The sequence below is a fragment of the Desmodus rotundus genome, chromosome 11, assembly GCF_022682495.2.
Source record: "Desmodus rotundus isolate HL8 chromosome 11, HLdesRot8A.1, whole genome shotgun sequence".
NCBI lineage: Eukaryota > Metazoa > Chordata > Mammalia > Chiroptera > Phyllostomidae > Desmodus > Desmodus rotundus.
Genome location: NC_071397.1, coordinates 40254080 through 40272860, shown reverse-complemented (window position 1 = coordinate 40272860; position 18781 = coordinate 40254080). Strand labels below are relative to the sequence as shown.

Genomic DNA, 18781 nt, shown 5'->3' with positions numbered 1-18781 from the left:
CACATCTTCTGTTTCTCATCACAATAAAAAAAAATACCCTCTTTTCTTTTTTAGTTATTTTTTCAGGACATGTACATTTCAATTTATGCAATGGATATGCTGTGTGTAAATCAAATTTGGGGCGAATGGCAGTAAGGAAGTCCCAAGGGAACCCTCTGCCTGCTCTCTCATGCATGGGCATAGGAAGTACACAGTTTATGGCTCCAGACTTATTTTTATATCTTGCAAGTTGGCCTTTGAAAGTGAAGAATGTCTCCAAAAGCATTAACTTTGCTATTTTTCAGGCTTTAAAGCAGCTTATGATCACAGTATTTTTCACTAATCATACATCAGTTTAACACATTTGAAACTTCTGAAAAAAAATTTAGTTAAGCAAAGTTATAAATAACTTTGGTACCACTAATTTCTCTTTGCTGTTTCCTCAGCTCTCATCTCAGGTTTCTCATCTGCAAAGTTAATCCAGTGCTAGGTGAGGTAGCTTCAGCCTCCAAATTTTGAGTCTGATCCTGCTGTTAAAATGTAATATGCTTGCCTTGAGTGTTGGGCAGAGGAAGATAAATAATTTACTTAGTAGGGAAAATTAACTCACATTAGCAACTGTTTATTTTAACGTATAATGAGCACATACTATGTGCCAAGCACATAGGCTAAACAGTTTCACATTTAAAAACATGAAAAAAATTCTTAAAAGCCTGCAGGTTTCTGAGCTGTCTGGAAGAAAAGTTTGGAGTGTATACTATCTTCTCACACTAAAGGAGATCCTCTAATATTTCCTTAAAAAAATAAAATTCCAAATGATGCTTGACTACTACTTTCAAGCCTAGATGTCTTACTTGGCTGGGATTTTAACATTCTTTCTACAAATTATTAACCAGATTCTAAGCATAATTCTTCAAGCAGCAAAATAGGACTTTTATAATCCTTCCTAGAGACCAGTGTGCTTGGGATAAAGTGAGAATTTCAGCAGTGAACAGGACTAGTAAAAGCGGGGACACATGGACAGGACACGCAGCTTCGTTTCACAGCAATGACAGTGTACAAATGGTCAAGGAATCCAGCAAGAAGGCTTCTGCAACTTTCAAAAACGTTTTATTACAGAAAATGTTCAAAATATACATGAGTAGAGTAAAAAGTACTTTAAAGATAATGAAAAAAGTATATCCCCATGTTCCCATCAGCCAGCTTCAAAAATTATCAATATTTTGCCAATCTTGTTTCATCTCCCCTCCTTTTTTTTTTTTTGCTAGAGTATTTTACAGCAAGTCCAAGACTTTTCAATTTCTTTACTCCTCATTTAAAAAAAAAATAGTTTTCCACTGCTCCCTTTGCTGACCTGAGCAGCTAAGTTGATGAGAGAGAAATAGAGAAAAGAAAGAGGGGAGACAGGAGAGGCTGTTGATTCTAGCTTTTGTAGTAACCCTGCCAAAGGTTTTCAAGAGTATATTTTCTGAGAATGCGTTTTACACCTCTTTCAATGGCATCTGCTAATAATCATAAAAATAAAGAGAGTCCCCTCTGGTACTGCTTAAGTAGAAAGAATTCCATTTATATTCCAATGCAAACATTGTTACTGTTAATATTAAACTGTGCAGAGGCCGGCACACAGAATTGCATATTGAAAGAAAAGTTCATTTCTTTAAGGACTTAAAGTGCTAAGTTTGATCCCATCTTTTAGAGCCTTTCAAAGAAGCTCTCCTTGGATAGGTTCTGCATTTCTCAGAGAAATATCCAAGTTCTAGGGTCTCACTGGGAAGATGGGGGAGCGGGGACTGGTGGGAAGGGGGTGCACCATCCTTACCTGTGAAGCTTATTCAGTCCCTAGGGCGCTGTCCAGTTCAAATCAAAGAACCCCCGAAGCGGTCACTAACGCTGGCTGGGGAGGGACAGAAGGCAGGGGCGCTGCTGCCAGGAGCCCAGCAGATGCCAGAGCCCAGGCTATCCGGCCACCGCTGGCCAGCACTGCCGGGAGCTAACAGTGAAGACTGAAGTGGAGGCGAGAGCCCAGCTGCTCTTGGAGGGGAGATGGGAGGGGAAAGGGGGCGATGACGCTAGGCAGACGCAGGGGTGGGGAGAGGCGAAGGAGGAAGGAGGTGGGCCAGAGGAGAGCTGGGAGGGCGGGAGGGATGGAGCCGGGACACAAGCTGAATGGGGGGCTTTACTAATAAGTGCCTGGCAGACAAGGCAACCTGCCACCTTGTCTTTGTCCCCAGAGTGAATAAATTAAGCATTAGGAAAAATTGGAGTGGGTGCACAGGAGACATCTGACCCTATAATAGTATGCGTCCCTTGAATATCTTGGAGGGGGGATGGGGAGGTGCCTGAGAGTTGTTAACTTTGAGTCTCATTCCTCTGGCTCGTTTGGATGTTTAGACTTAGCCATCAGAACCAGGGCGTGTCGCCAGCCTCTATCCCGGACCTCGCTTCCCAGGACGCACACCCCACAGGGCAAGATCGACTGGTGCCCTCACCAAGTGCAAAGTCACCTGTGGCCCAATGTTCTCTCAGGCGCCCACACCCCAACAGAGAACCGTGGACAGCCGGCTGAGCTACCGGGCCACCCTGTGAGCATCCTGCGTGCCGCCTCCAGGGGGAGCGTCAGTTTCCATCGGTCCATAGGGTAGTAGGCATGCATTTACTTTACTTACTTACTTACTTACTTACTTACTTACCTACTTACTTTTACTTACTTTTACTTACTTTTGGCAAATATCCTTTAAGATCCTTTACTTCCCCAGTCCACCTGAATTTTAACCTCTTATATTCTCACTCTTTTATTCTCCTCTTTAGGAAAGGTGCTCCTCTGGGGTGGGAATCTTGTGGAAGGGAAGTTCATTGTTTTAGAATCTACTGAGCTTTGACTGCTGGGCAGGTCTGGGGCAAGATGCAGGGATACAACGATGAATACAAAAACTCGGTCCTGACCCTGAAGGTAGGGAGAGCAAATAAGTGCACAGGTATTTATAACACAAATAGCGTTAGCTGTTAGCATTAGCATTAGCATTAGCATTAGTAGGTAATTGCATTTCTCAAGCTCCTATGTACAGTACTTTTTAAAATAAAAAAAATAATAATGTTTATTGATTTTAGAGAGAGGAAGGGAGACAGACAGACAGACAGACAGACACTGATATGTGGGAGAACATCCAATGGCTGCCTCCCAAATGCTCACGGACTGAGGATTTAACCCAAAACCTAGGTATATGCCCTGACTAGGAATCAAACCACCAAACTTTTGGTGTCCAGGATGATGCTCCAACCAAGTACTGGCAAGAGCTTTATTTTTTTAATTTATTTTTATTGCCTACATTATTACAGATGTTCCCATTTTTCTCCCTTTGCCCACTTCTACCCAGCCCTCACCCCCACCCTTCCCTCAGGCCATCACCATACCATTGTCAATGGGTTATTCTTTGGCTGATCCCTTCACCTTCTTTCATCCATTCCTCCCTCCCCTCTGACAGTTGTCAGTCTGTTCTATGTATCCATGCCCCTATTTCTGTTTTTGTTAGTCAGTTTATTTTTTGATTTGATTTCACATATAAGTGAGATCATATGGTATTTGTCTTTCACTGCCTGACTTATTTCACTTAGCATACCTGTTTTTTTTTCACTTAGCATTTTTACTTATGCATTTACTAGATGATTTAAATCTATTAATAATTTTTATTTAGTAGAATATAACTCATTTTGGAGTGCTCTGTCTCCCCAATTACATCATAAGCTTTACACACATCTCTGAATTGCCACCCTCTACCACTGGGCCTGGAATATAATGCGTGCTGATGATGTGTTGAACCAAAAAAGTTTTCCAGGGAAATAGAGTGAGGGGAAGTCGTAGAAAAAACCCGGAACCCAGAATGGGAAGTCACATCTGACACTAAATAGCTATGCCCTGGGCTTCAACTTCTTCAGCTATAAATTAAGAAAGTTGAGCTGGAAGAGTTCTAGTCTGTACTTGTCAAACATTTTTGGGATTTTAACACTGCATAAATCCAGAAGGATTCATGTGGAGACTTCATGGACATCACGTGAAGCTGACTTCAAGTGCTCTCACGTTTTGAGGGCCACTTCCTGAGTGAGCTTTTACCCCAAGCCCTCTCCCCCGCCAGCTTTGTTAACCCATCACACCATGTGAGTTTATGATGTATAAAGTGATGATTTTATACATGGCTGTATTGCAAAATGTTTGCCACAGGAAGATTACTTAACACATCTTGCACCTCATATAATAACCATTTTGTTACTGTTCTCATGGTAAGAACATTAAAGCTCTGCTCTCAGAACAGCGTGCCAGTACACAATACAGACTTAACTGTAGTCACCATGCCATGCACCAAGTTCAACTCACTCATCTTATAACTGAAAGTTTGTACCTCTTGACCAACATTTCCACATTTCCCCCCAACCCCTCAGCCTCTGGTAACCGCCATTCTACTCCCTGAGTTTTTGAGTTTGATGTTTTTAGATTCCACGTATAAGTGAGATCATACAGAACTGATCTTTTCCTGATTTATTTCATTTAGAATAAGGCCATAAGAGCCATCCATGTTGTCCCAAATGGTAGAATTTCCTTCTTTTTCATGGCTGAATAATATTTTATACATATATAATTATTATTAAGAATAATATATAAAAATATATTATATTTTCTTTACCCATTTATCAGTTAATGGACACTTAGGTTGCTTCCATGGTTTGGCTATTGTGAATAATGCTGCCATGAACACGGGTGTGCAGATGCCTCTTCGATGTAGTGATTTCATCTTCTTCAGATATATACTCAGAAGTGGGATTTCTAGATTATATGGTAGTTCTATTTAAGCTTCCATACTGTTTTCCGTAGCGGCTGCACCAGTTTACATTTCCACCAACAGTGCACCAGGGTTTCTTTTTCTCCACATCCTCACCAGTATTTGTTATCCCTGGGCCTTGAATTTCTGTGGGTTTATCCTTCATCTTTTCCCTGGCAGATGTTCCAGCAAAGTCTGCAGAGTGTCCTGCAGCAGAGGCAAGTCTTCACATGTGAACGTTATGTCATCAATGTAATGGGCCAATTTTACTGATGTGGGGAAAAACAGGACAGGTCTTGGGCTGCCATTCTCATGAGGTACTGTGGGGCTGTGCAGGTAGCCTTGGGGAAGCACTTGAAAGGTTCATTATTGTCCCTTGCACATGAAGGGAAATTGATCTTAGTTATCAGAAACCTGTACTTGTCAGTCTTTCCATGAACCTTCTTGAAGATGAAGCACCTTGGCAGGAACAGTTTTGTGAAAGCATCAGAATAAAATAACTGTCTAAAAATGACAAAAGACTTAAAAACAACCATAGTTAAGGATCTGGTGAGAGTTCCCATATGCATACAAGATCAGGCAATTGACTTAGTTATCCATTCCACTCTCAGTCAGCGTGACCACACATAAAATTCTTCACTCAAGCTTCCTCTTCCACAAACCCTCTGCAACTTTCAGCTTTGCCCTATCTTTTCTTTTTGTATTCAGAAACAATCACTTCAATTTAGGACAAAATTACTTTTTTTATTCTTTACCAAAAAAAATCCAAAATACAAACAAAAAACTATGTCCTTTATACCATCCTTTACCCCTCTAAAGAAAAACAATACATTCTTTTTTTCTTTACTGTAACAAAAATACGTCTCCTTTTTTCATACCTTCCATTACAGAAAATGTACATCCTGCCTTCCATATACAGCCATTTTCTTTCATCCTTATTGTTTTCTAGTTGTTTTGTAAAAAAACAAAAACAAAAAAACTTCAGCTCTTCTACAAATCAATTTGGTTACAGCAGTCTGTATTTTTAAAAGGCCTCTTTTTTCCTTCAGTCTCTGCGGGCAGTGTTTTGGTTAGCTCCTGGGGTGTTTACATTGCAAAGGCATGATAAGATTTACAAGTTTCAGATTCAGAAAGAATTCAAATTTTCTCCTAGGTGTTTTGGGATATATTTCTCTATTATCAGAAGTCTAGGGCATTCGCTATTTAAAATTTTTTTTTGTATTAGGTTCTGACAGTAGGGGGCACTCCATCAATTTCATTGCCCATCATCATAACATCTTCCCCTTTGTTCTTCTTACTTTTCCAGGGATTCTCCCTCTTGGTTTCTCAATCAGGCTTTGTCACAGGACTCAGACCTTAATCTCTAGCACATTTTGCCTTCCTAGCCTTTCAGATTGTCCAGTGGGATCTCTAACTAATTATGTCAGTTCTGTCTGTCAGTGCCAAAGAAGGCAACGGAGTAGTTGACAGCTGCATGTCCTTATCGAATCTCCGTTTTTGATTCAACTCTCTGAACTGCCCACAGTAGAGGCCGGTCCACTATGGCAACCATTTGCTTCTCTTCTTTGCTACTTTGTGCTATGTGAAGTTCCCCAAACAAGTGCATTAAAGCATCAGGCATTTTCGTGGCATGGGTTGGTGGCAAATACGCATGTGGTCATGGGAGCCAACACTGGCAGCAAGGGTAAAGCCAACTACATATGCACTGAAGCAATGGGGGCCCTGGCTGGTGGTGTGCACTATTGTGGCTGCTGGGTCTTGTCATAGGCACATGACAGTGGAGGCTAGTGATGGAGAGGTTTGGCCAGAGGTAAGCAGGTTGGTAGCTGAAGGGGCCAGTTATAGAAGAAAGGGTCTAATCTGGCCTCACAAGCACCTTCCAGGGCTCTGGCTGTCGGTGTGTTTTTTCCATGGCTGTGCACAGTACTCACTCATCCCAGGCATGCACATGGCCATGAAGGCTGATGATGAACATCAGTCTGATGGTGTGCAGGTGCGCAGCTGGCAGGGCTAGCGATGATCACACACACAGTGGTGAGGATCAGGCACTGGGATCTAGGCTGGTATGTTGTACTCATGTAGCTGCAGTGGGCTGGGATGGCTGTCGGTGTGTTTCCCTGGGCTCTGGCAGGGTTTCAGTGAGGAAGCAGAGAGAGACTCAGGTGCCTGGTGTCAGCAAATATAAATACGTGTTGGATAAAAGCCAGTGAAATCTGCAGGGGGATCATGGTGACTGTGTAGGTCACTGGTTTCTTCAGTGGCAAGTCTCTGGGTTTGTGTGCAGAGCAGGTTACTGGGAGTGATGACTACTCTCCCTGTCTGGCTGCTACTGTCAGCTGCTCTTTTTCCCTTGTTCCTAGCCGTCTTTATACATCTCAGTTTCGTTAGTGTGGTGAAACCAAAGCAGGACCTTCATGTAGTGCTCTGAAAGGCTGGGGGAGCTGTTCACTCACCTCACTCTTCCTTTCCTTGTGAGGACAACTCTTTAGCTAGAAACTTCCCTCCTGGTGCTAAGCAATGCCAGCTTGGGGGATGGGATGATGCAGGCAAAATGAAGCTGTTCTTCCTACCCTTTTGGGTGGAAATTCTCAAGGGTTTGTTTGTTTGCTTGCTTTTTGTTCTACTGTGTTATTGAAGGTTTTTTTGTTTTTTATAATTTTATTTTATTTTTTTATTGTTGTTCAAGTGCAATTGTTTTCATTTTACCCCCACCACTCCCCCCCAGCCCAGCCATCCCCACCTCCCACCCTTGATCCTACTCCGTTTGGCTTTGTCCATGTGTCCTTTATACATGTTCCTTGACAAACCTTCCCACTTTACCCCCCATCATCCTTTTCCCCCTCCCCTCTGGTTACTGTCAGTTTGTTCTTTATTTCAGTGTCTCTGGTTATACTCTGCTTGCTTGTTTGTTTTGTTGATTACGTTACACTTATAGCTGAGATCATATGGTACTTGTCTTTCAACACCTGGCTTATTTCACTTAGCATAATGCTCTCCAGTTCCATCCATGCTGTCACAAAGGGTAGGAGCTCCTTCTTTCTTTCTACTGCGTAGTATTCCATTTTGTAAATGTACCACATTTCCTTGATACACTCTTCTACTGATGGGCACTTAGGTTGCTTCTAGCACTTGGCTATTGTAAATTGTGCTGCTATGAACATTGGTGTGCATGGATTCTTTTGAATTGATGTTTCAGGATTTTTAGAGTATAATCCCAGCAGTGGAATTGCCTCAAAAAGCACTTCCATTTTTAGTTTTCTGAGGAAATTCCATACTGTTTTCCACAGTGGCTGCACCAGTCTGCATTCCCACCAACAGTGCACTAAGCTTCCCTTTCTCCACAACCTTGCCAGCACTTGTTTGTTGATTTGTTTATGATGGCCATTCTGACCAGTGCAAAGTGGTATGAAGTTTCTTAAGTGAACTCTAGAGCTTTTCCAGATCAGTTTTTGGTCACTGATAGCTGTCTAATTGTTGATCTTTGTTTTGGGGAGATGGAGGCTAGGGTCTCCTATTCTACTGTTTTGGTGACATCACTCCCCTATTGCCTTCTGTTTCTGGATCTGATTCATACTGCCTTAGCATTAACTTGACTTTTCAAAAATTATTTAACTGATTAATTAATTGCTTTCTACCTTTATCTTGATAATCGCTGTTTCTCTGTTTCCAGGATTCTGGCTTGTCTTAATCAGGATTTCTTCTCCTGGCCTCATGCAGTCCCTCAGACATTCTGCAGCCATGTATGAGAAATTTAAACACCTGCATTCAACAATATTATCACAAAAAATCCCCTTTCCAACCTTTCAAGACCGCATTTTTCCCTGTTATTATGACCCTACAATTTTACAGTGCTCCTCAACCAGTTTTCTATATTGAGAATAAACTTTGTACAGTATGACTCCTATCATTTTAATAAATAATGCATTCTAAGGAATGTTATAAGTTTTAAAAAACCACTAATAATGAACTTTCCAACCTTATTCCCTCAACATTCCTAGACTTGGTCTTCAAGTATTATGATCATCATGGCCAATGATTTGATCAAATCACTTTTTAAAATGTTTTAATTTATTGATTTTAGAAAGAGAGAGGGGAAGAGAAGGAGTGAAAGAGGGTGAGGGGGTCATCAATTTGTTGTTCCACTTATTTATGCATTCATTGGTTAATTCTTGAATGTGCCCTGACTAGGGATTGAACCTGCAAACTTGGTATATCGGAACAATGTTCTAACCAACTGAGCTACATGGCCAGGGTCAAATTACATTTAATACAACCAAACTCTCCATTAATGCACCAATAGAATTTATAGCTACCCATTCTGTGTGGGGCCTCTACCCAAATGAGAGCATTTATATACCTTTCCAGAAATAGACCAAGAGGACTGGATATCTCTCTTAACACATTTCAGGTCATTAGGAATATTGTAGTCTCATTAGAATTAGTGATCCCTGTTAGGCCTGGCCACGATTAAGGCTCTGTCTCTTGATTTTTTCCCTTAGATTTGATTTCCCAAGACACTCAGACCAAAATAGAAGAGCTCCTTGTCCAATGCTAAATCTTATTTGTCATGGAAATGTATTGGAAATTTTTGACAAAGAAAAGATAGAAAAAGGTCATGCTTCATGGTCTATGGTCAAGGTCTAAGGGCTGACTCAACCCTACAGAAGAGTCATGGCTGTGGATGGAATCTTCTCTGTGAACGTTCAATCCTGAGGTTTGCTCAGAACCTTCTACTCATTGGGTGATATGAACGTGGATCTGACGTTTAAAATCCCAGGGCCCCTTGGTTAAAACAGACTAAGAAAATGAAGCAAACATAATAAGAAAAAGTAAAAAGTGACATTTGTCCTCATGTTATGTTTACACTGATAGGAGCCACCACCAATCAGGTAATTTGAGAAACATTTGCTAGCTTTCTCCAAACCTGCAGGAGCACTGACTTCCTCCACCTTTCCGTGTGGCTCAAGAAGAAACAATGATGTCTCCCCAAAAGAAATTCGGAAGTTGGGTCCCTCATTTCAGTCATGGTTAGCCCCTCCCCCATTTTGGACCTGCTCTCTCTGATATGAAGTGTTGACCTCTCCCTCCTGTGAGCCAGCACTGAAACTGGGAACCTGTCAGACTTTTTTCGGATTACTTGTCTCTGTGTCTGGCTCCCAAACTGCACTGTGAGAGCCTCAGCTCAGCAAAACCTTTATATCTCCAGCAGCACATGTAGTATCTGGAATTTAGATGTTTAAGAAATGTTAACTGAGAAAATGAAAATGTCTCCAAAATGGACCAAAATTAAGAGATTCTCTGCCACTGTCATCTGTAGTTTAGAGAGAGTAGAGAAAATTATCAGAAGAAACGATTTCCCACAGAAATTACTGAGAGTTAAACTAGGTGCATCACAAAAAAAGTGTGAAATAAAAAATCTGAAGAAGATATGAACTCCAGAGAATGCAGCAAGGACTAAAACACTGGACCCAGACCACAATCTCGCAGACTCAGGATCTCATAGGGCATTGCAGGAGGACAGAGACTCTTGTAAAGCTGAGTTTACAGGAATGTAATTGGAGGCTGATGGGGCAGAATCAATTACACTCCAAACTTGGAAGCTCATAATAGCTTTTTGTCTATTATTACCACATGTGTTTTGGTTCTGCACATAGTGATGAAGAAAAACAGGACATGTGCGAACCTTCAATAAAGATCTTTATTGTGGTCAAAATGACCTAAGCAAACTACATTTTCAATCATGTACCCAGTCAGAAGGAACAAAAGCTATTCCTCCTGCTTCTACGTGGCCCTCCCATATGGCACTGAATCCATCATGGGCTTGTAAGAACAACGCCCTCAATGGAAATGTATTTGGGGTGGGGAGACTCCTGACTTCCAGGTTTTTTGTGAAAAATTATAAGATCAGGCAAATCTGCTGATGCAGTCACCAGCAAGCAGTGTCTGCGGCATTGTGGCTGAGATGAGACAAATTCATATAGACTACTGAGTCCTGTGGAGGAAAAAGGATGGCACAGTCACTCTCTCAAGGGGAGAGCACCTCAGAGCTCCTAGACCACTCTCTCAAGAGGAGAGTGCCCTGACCCTTGACTTGACAGGCTTTTATTGGCTTAATCTGCACAGGAATACAGGGCGGGTATGGAAAGCTCATCGATCATTGTCAGGCAGTAATAATCAAATAGATAACATTCAAAGAACTCTGAGGGCTTATTCTGAGTCAGGGTCAGATAGCTTAAGGGCCATAAAACTTTGGGAAACAAACTCATTCCATGCTTGGACCCTTATCATTTAAATTGAGGGTATTAGCAAAGCAGGTTTCACAGGATTTTATGCATTCTTTCTTAGGCCTGATCACCCCGGAGAATGCGCCCTTTCCAGCACAGGGCCACACCCACCTCCAGCATTGTTTCAGGCTTCTGGTGGAGCAGGGGAAGTAAGGCAGCCAAGAGATTAGGAGACTTCTTGCAGACAGGATGATGACTCAGGCCAAGGCAAAGCCAAGGAGTGAGGGTCCATCACCCCCTTTCTCCATAACCCACCAAGTCCTTCCCTGAGGGCTACCTGGTGACCATGTCTGTCTTAGGTCGTCCCCCCCTTGAGGGATCTTACCCATCATTGGCTAACTGGTCATGCACTAGAGGCCAGGCAGGGTGAAGTAAAGTGGGCAGAGGTGGTGCTCCTGCCAGGGAGATAAGCTTTGTCTCCTTAGTGGCTTAGGTTCTCAAGGTCTCTCACTCAGCCTTAGCCATCGGGGGTTACAGTCTCTGAAACCAGGCAGGGTGATTCCCAATAGTCTATTCCACATTTTCTCATGGCAATAGTTTATCAAAGCTAAGTAGGAGCTAACAATTTAGATAAAACAGGACCTCTTGAGCATGAAAGTTGTCCCCACTCATTTTTATCTGATCAATATTCAGTCTATTGGGTTCATTTGTCATCTCAAATGCATTGCCATTTGTTGTAGCCAACTGTACTGTTTACATGGGAGGGAACGACCTGAAAACATAAGGTCAGTTTGGATGTTAGAAAGATAATCCTGACAGGAGAAAGAGATAAAGTGGAAAACTTGAAGTAGAAAGATCAATGCAGAGGTTATTACAATAGTTCAAACTAAACATTATGAAGGTACCAACTAGGCAGTAGCCCTGGGTATGAGGAAAGCACAAATGTCAGAGAGATGTCAGGGATAAAATTCAGTGAGCTGGTGGCTGAACGTGGAGAGGAAATGAAGAAAAGGGGGGACTTCAGGGCTCAAAATAAATCAAGGCCATGAACAAGATTTATTGCAACAGTTTTTGTGCTGTAGCAGAAAAATGGAAACAAAGTGAAGCTGATCAAAGCAACATGGTTGAACACGTCATGATAGACCCAAACTCCAAGACATTATGCTGTCATTTTCAGGGATAAGCCAGATCCAAACCAGCTGCCTTGGGGGGATTTCCTCAGCGAGGTAAAGTGGAATGCACTGAGGAGCATACATGATTCCATTATAGTAATATAAAGGCAATACCCTCAAAACCTACATGTGTGTGTATATGCGGATATGTATACATATATGTAAATATGTGGGTGTATGTGTGTGTGTATTTGATTATAATTATGATAGTGTGAGCGAAGTGGAGGAGGAAAGAAGGAAAAAAGCAAAAAAATCTACATTATAAAACACTGCCTTTGTATTTTTAAAAAGTTTATATGATTATATTTTTTGTTGAATTGCATATGTGTGTGTAACCATAACAAAAGATGCATATAGCTTAATGGATTCCAATTGATTTTAATCATCCTATATTGTTAGAGATTATTTATAAATTTGATATAAAAAATCCCACAATACATGAACCTAAAATTGCTTTAAAATTAAGCTTATTAATTTAAAAAAAAATTTATACCAGATCTATTTTCATTGTAGACAAAGACAATCAAGGTATATTTTTCAGTCATTTCAACATTCCTCTCATATGAGATTTAAATCCTGCCACAGCTACTTACCAGCTGGATGAACTTAGTATCTCAGCTTGATTTTTCTTGTGGGAATGATCATCTGAACCCTGAAAGGTGGTTGTTAGATCAAATAAAAGAATATCCATATAGTGCCTGGCCCATACACAGTAGGCCCTCCTCAGAAGGCAGCTACTAGTTTTAGAATTCTTCAGAACTTCTCTCCCCAACTTCCCAAGGGTGACATGATTGATTTCAGCTGTGACCCTCAGACCCTCCCTAACATCCACTGATACTTTTCTGTCCAGTTCTCTCCCCTTTTTTCTAGACTTTGATCAGTTACTTGAAGCCAAAGAAGGAATTCTGGGCCACTGGCCAGTGAGCAGGCATTAGGGCTCACACATAGTTTCTTCCTGCTCCTATTTTTAGCTTATCTGATTTCTTCGTTTCAAACAGACAGTTGGGGAAGGTGGAGGAGAATATGGGGCGGGGGGATAAATGGTGATGAGAGTCTTGACTTGGGGTGGTGAACACACAATACAGTGTACTGATGATATGTTGTGGAATTGTGCACCTGAAGCCTGTATAAGTGTGTTAACCAGTGTCATCCCAAAAAATATAATAAAAAGGAAAAAAGACAAAAAAGAAAACTTACCGTCAAATTCAAAGTAATTTTCAAACATCTCATTCACATTTAACAAGTAAAAGCTCTTTTTTCTTGCAAGTTTTAGTTTTGCATATTTTGCCCACAATATAAAGAAAACAATGTAACAAATGTGGAATTTAGCCCAGGCTGGTGTGGCTCAGTGGATTGAGCACAGGCTGTGAACCAAAGTGTTGCCCATTCCATTCCCAGTCAGGGCACATGCCTGAGTTGCAGGCCATGTCCCCAATGGGGGCCACATGAGAGGCAACCACATATTGATGTTTCTCTCCCTCTCTTTCCCCTTCCCCTCTCTCTAAAAAAAATAAACAATAAATAAAATCTTTTAAAAAAATGTAGGAGTTAGGTGGGATAGAATTACTAAGTGCTAGATAACTAGTTTTGCAGTCTTCCCTCCCAGCCTCATCAAACTATAATAGCAATGATTTGAACTTTTAACACAATTATGACACAATCACTTTGGAGGAACTACAATCACATATATTTGCATCTCTGTTTAATGTCTGTTACTCCTGGGAAAACCAGAGAGATTGAGATGTTCCAGGTAAAGCTGTACTATATCTGCAGTAAAGTTGCTAAACAACCTCAGTTTTATTTTTAGCTAAGAAAGTACACAGAGGATTGAATAAAACTTAACCATTTAATATTCTGAGTTCTCTGTTTTATTTCTAAAATATTTCATTGATATAGAAAAAATGTGTAAATAAGTTTATAAATGTAAATCTCAATCAGGTGAAAGTTTCCCTCAGTTAGATTCATAGCAAACAATGTAATAGAAATGGCCTGTCCTCGCCAGAACTCTTCAAAAGGAGAAGCGGGGGCCTTTTTATGGCTAGGAGTTGGACTTTGGGCATTTTTTTAATTTATAGATTATTTTTCATGTTTTATTGGTGTACAAATTTTATTTCTGAGTAGTGTTTCCTTTTTTTTTTTTTGGCCCCTAAATCACATTGTAATCTTCAAACAAGAGAATAACTGAAATATTTTAGAAAACAAGCCTTCAGAAATGGTTGCTTATGGGTAAAAACTCTATTCCACTTGGTTTACTATGATTAATAAAAAGACAGAAACCAACATTTACTGTTTACAATGCCTCGGGCACTGTTCGAGACCAGGATTTCTCAAGCTTGCCACCATTCGTGTTTTGGACTGGACAGTTCTTTGTTGTATGGGGCTGTCCTGTGCACTAAATAGTGTTTGGGAGCATCCTTGACCAGTTCCCATTAGATGTCAATAGCACACCGCCCACCCCCACCACCAGTTGTGACAAACAAAAATGTCTCCAGACATAGTCCTGTGAGGGGCACTGTCACCCCCTGTTAAGTATCACTCACTGTTATAGACACTTTTACACAGGTAATTCTATTTATTCTTTACAGCAGAGACTATGAGAAGTTACGCAATTTTCCCACAGTAACAGAGTGTGTTATTGAGTGGATTCCTGGGATTCAAATTGTAGTTAGTGTAATTCCACAGGGCATTCTCTTTTAGAGATCCTGCTGGAAAAATATATATAAAGAAAGCTGGTTTAGATTCAACATTTCTTAAACCATAAAGGTTGTTCTGAGTGATATGCCTAATGTTATACTTTCTACATCCTCAAACCTCATCCTTGTCCCCAGATGTGCTGTTAGTGCCACCAGCCCCCAACCCTTCCTTCCAACAAATATCTCACAAGGATTTTTTTCAGTTGTTCCTCTTCTCCTCAATCATCCTTGTTTCTAAGGTCAAACCCTCTACCTGTGCCCTCGATCATGCTCTCTCTTCCCTCTTTCTTTTTTAATCCTCACTCAAGAATATGTTTATTGATTCTTTTTTTAGAGTGAAAGGAAGGGGCAGAGAAAGAAAAAGGAGAGAGAGAGACATCAACATGAGAAACATCAATCGGTTGCCCCCTACACATGCCCTGACCAGCGATTGAACCTGAAACCCAGGTATGTGCCCTGACCAGGGATCGAACCTGCGACCTTTTTGTTTACTGGTTGGTGCTCCTAATGAGTCACCCAGCCAGGGCCCTGCAACCTTTATTCAAAAGTTATCCTTATTACAAATTATCCCTATTACAAACCTTCCATTCTTCCCTAGGCCTGAGAATATACTTATCCCTCCGTAAATGGTTAATTTAATGTGCCAACTGAACAAGGCCACGGAACCCAGACAAATTTGGTCAAACATTATTGTAGATATTTCTGTAAAAGTATTTTTTGATCACAGTAACATTGTAATCAGTAGAGTTTGATTAAAGCAGATTATTCTCCACAGTGTGAGTGGACCTCATCAGATCAGTCAAAGGCCACTGACCTCTCTGGAAGAAGAGAGAATCCTGCCATCCTTAGGACTCAAACTGTAACTCTTGTCTGAGTCTCCCCCTGCAGTCCACACTGAAGAGTTTGAACTTGCCAAGTCTCCACAATTTCTTTATATATATATATGTTCTATTGGTTCTGATTTCCCTGGAGAACCCTAATACAGCCCACCCCCTTCATAAAAAAAACTTTCTCATTTCTCCACAGTTCTATTATCCCCTCTCACTTTTCTGCTGGCATCTCTGTCTTCTTAAGGGGATATTTGAAATTTTGGGATTTCTGCACTGTGAAACAAGGACCTTATTTATTTCATTGTTACATTTCCAAAATATGTCTAGCACAATAGCTTGGATGAGTAGGCTTAATCATTTGAAATGTGAAAATTTTCCTCTAAATAAGGTTAAAAAACATCTGAAAAAGAATGCAACAATAAACATTTCCTTTCGATACTTCTGAACTTAGATATTTGAATTTGAGATCTGTTTCTTAAAAGCTTTTTGGGGGTAATTTACTCCTCTTTTCTTTAAAAAAAAATGCCTTCCAGAGTTTCAATAAAAGAGCAACGCAAATACAGAAACCTGTGGCTTTGTTCATGGAATTTCGAGATCAGAGGACTCATCCCCCAAATCCCAATGGTGACAGCATGCCTAGGGTGAGTGACTGGCAGACACTATTTTTACTTACTATAAGTTTAATTCCTCCACTCTTGCCGATAGTGATTAGTATGCCCTTATAAAATTATGACATTAAAAAATGTTTCGGAGAACCAAGATGGCGGCGTAGGTAGACACACTGCGCCTCCTCGCACAACCACAACTGACAGAAAATCAAACAGCAAGGAAGTCCAACCCCAAGGAAATAAAAAATAAACATTCATCCAGACCGGTAGGAGGGGCGGAGACGGGCAGCCGGGGTGGAGAGGACTCGAGTGGCCATGGCGGGACCGAGACTGGCGGAGTCTGGGACGAACGGGACAGGCAGTCTGACCACTGGTAGACCCTGCAGCCCCACATTCGCGCAGATAAACCGACAGGGCCGGACTCAGAGTGGCAGAGAACGGGGCAGGCAGAGCGGCGAGTAGTACCCCATGGCCCCACATTGGTGCACAGATAAAGCAGACAAACGGCGGGGAACAAAGCAGACCGTGCAACCCACCGCTCCAGTGCGGGGAAATAAAGCCTCAAACCTCTGATTGAAAACACCCGTGGGGGTTGGGGCGGCAGCAGGAGAGACTCCCAGCCTCACGGGAGAGGTCATTGGAAAGACCCACAGGGGCCTAGGGTGTGCACAAGCCCACCCACTCGGGAACCAGCACCAGAGGGGGCCACTTTGATTGTGGGTAGCGGAGTGAAAGATTGAGGTCCGGTGGAGAGTGGAGCAGGCGCCATTGCTCCCTCTCCACCCCTCCCCCACGTACAGCATCACAGCGCAGCAACCAGCGTTACCCCACCCAGGTGAACACCTAAGGCTCCACCCCTTAAAGTAACAGAGGCGCCAAGACAAAAAAAAAAAAAAATGGCCCAAATGACAGAACACTTCAAAGCTCCAGAAAAAATACAACTAAGCGAGGAAGAGATAGCCAACCTATCTGATGCACAGTTGAAAACACTGGTTATCAAGATGCTCACAGAATTGGTTGAATTTGTTCGAAAACCAGATGGAAAAATGAAGCCTATGCTGAGAGAAACAAAGGAAAATGTACAGGGAACCAATAGGAAACTGGGACTCAAATCAATGGTGTGGACCAGAAGGAAGAAAGACACATCCAACCAGAAAAGAATGAAGAAACAAGAATTCAAAAAAATGAGGAGAGGCTTAGGAAGCTCCAGGACAGCTTGAAACATTCCAACATCCGAATTATATGGGTGCCAGAAGGAGAAGAGGAAGAACAAAAAATTGAAAGCTTATTTGAACAAATAATGAAGGAGAACTTCCCTAATCTGGCAAAGGAAATAGACTTCCAGGAAGTCCAGGAAGCTCAGAGAGTCCCAAAGAAGCTGGACCCAAGGAGGAACACACCAAGGCACATCATAATTCCATTACCCAAGATGAAACAGAAGGAGAGAATCTTAGAAGCAGCAAGAGAAAAGAACAAAGTTACCTACAAAGGACTTCCTATAAGACTGTCAGCTGATTTCTCCAAAGAGACCTTACAGGCAAGAAGGGGCTGGCAAGAAGTATTCCAAGTCATGAAAGGCAAGGACCTACATCCAAGATTACTGTATCCAGCAAAGCTATCATTTAGAATGGAAGGGCAGATAAAGTGCTTCTCAGATAAGGTCAAGTTAAAGAAGTTCATCATCACCAAGCCCTTATTATATGAAATATTACAGGGAGTTACCTAAGAAAAAGAAGATAGAAAATATGAACAGTAAAAATGACAGCAAACTCACAGTTATTAACGACCATACCTAAAACAAAAACAAGAGCAAACTAGGCAAACAACTAGAACAGTAACAGAACCAGAAAGATGAAGATCACATGGAGGGTTGTCAATAGGGGAGTGGAAGGGGGAGAGGGGGGAAAGGTACAGAGAATAAGTAGCATAAATGATAGGTGGAAAATAGACAGAGGGAGGGTAAAATAGTGTAGGAAATGTAGAAGCCAAAGAACTTACAAGTATGACCCATGGACATGAACTATAGGGGGGGAATGTGGGAGGGAGGGGGTGGGCAGGATGGAGTGGAGTGAGAGGGGCGGGAAATGGGACAACTGTAATAGCATAATCAATAAATATATTTTAAAAATGTTTCAATTAAATATTTATTTAACTAAGTTTTTTAAAAAGTCAATAAGAAAAAAAAAGGAACAGGGATTAGAGAAAAAACATTTCTGCTGTTAGTGAAAAACAGTTATATTGGATGGAATTTTGACCTTTAGGCTAAAGACCCCAAAGTAAATTTTAAAACAGAAACACGTTTTAATTTATAAGGAGCTTGTAAAAAAACTCAGTGGTGATTTATCACTGAGGTTTTTGTGTGTTTTTTTTTTTAAGTTTTCAGCAACTCAAAGCACACTAAATTGAAGAGAGAAAAAAATTTTGCACAATAACAAAAATGCGACAATCAATTCATTTCGATTTT

At 41.3% G+C, this 18781-nt stretch overlaps 1 protein-coding gene across 2 annotated transcripts in view; it reads right to left on the bottom strand.

Annotated features, from left to right (window-relative positions):
* PRSS35 (serine protease 35) overlaps window positions 1-18781 on the bottom strand; it is a 75450-nt gene that overhangs the window by 10818 nt on the left and 45851 nt on the right. Inside the window, exon 1 of one of the 2 annotated variants that reach the window (XM_045184862.2) lies at window positions 1799-1968. The exons of the other annotated variant lie outside the window; for it this stretch is intronic. The gene's annotated coding sequence lies outside the window, so the exon portion shown is untranslated. Of the gene's footprint in view, window positions 1-1798; window positions 1969-18781 lie in introns of those variants that run through there. 2 annotated transcript variants of the gene reach the window in all.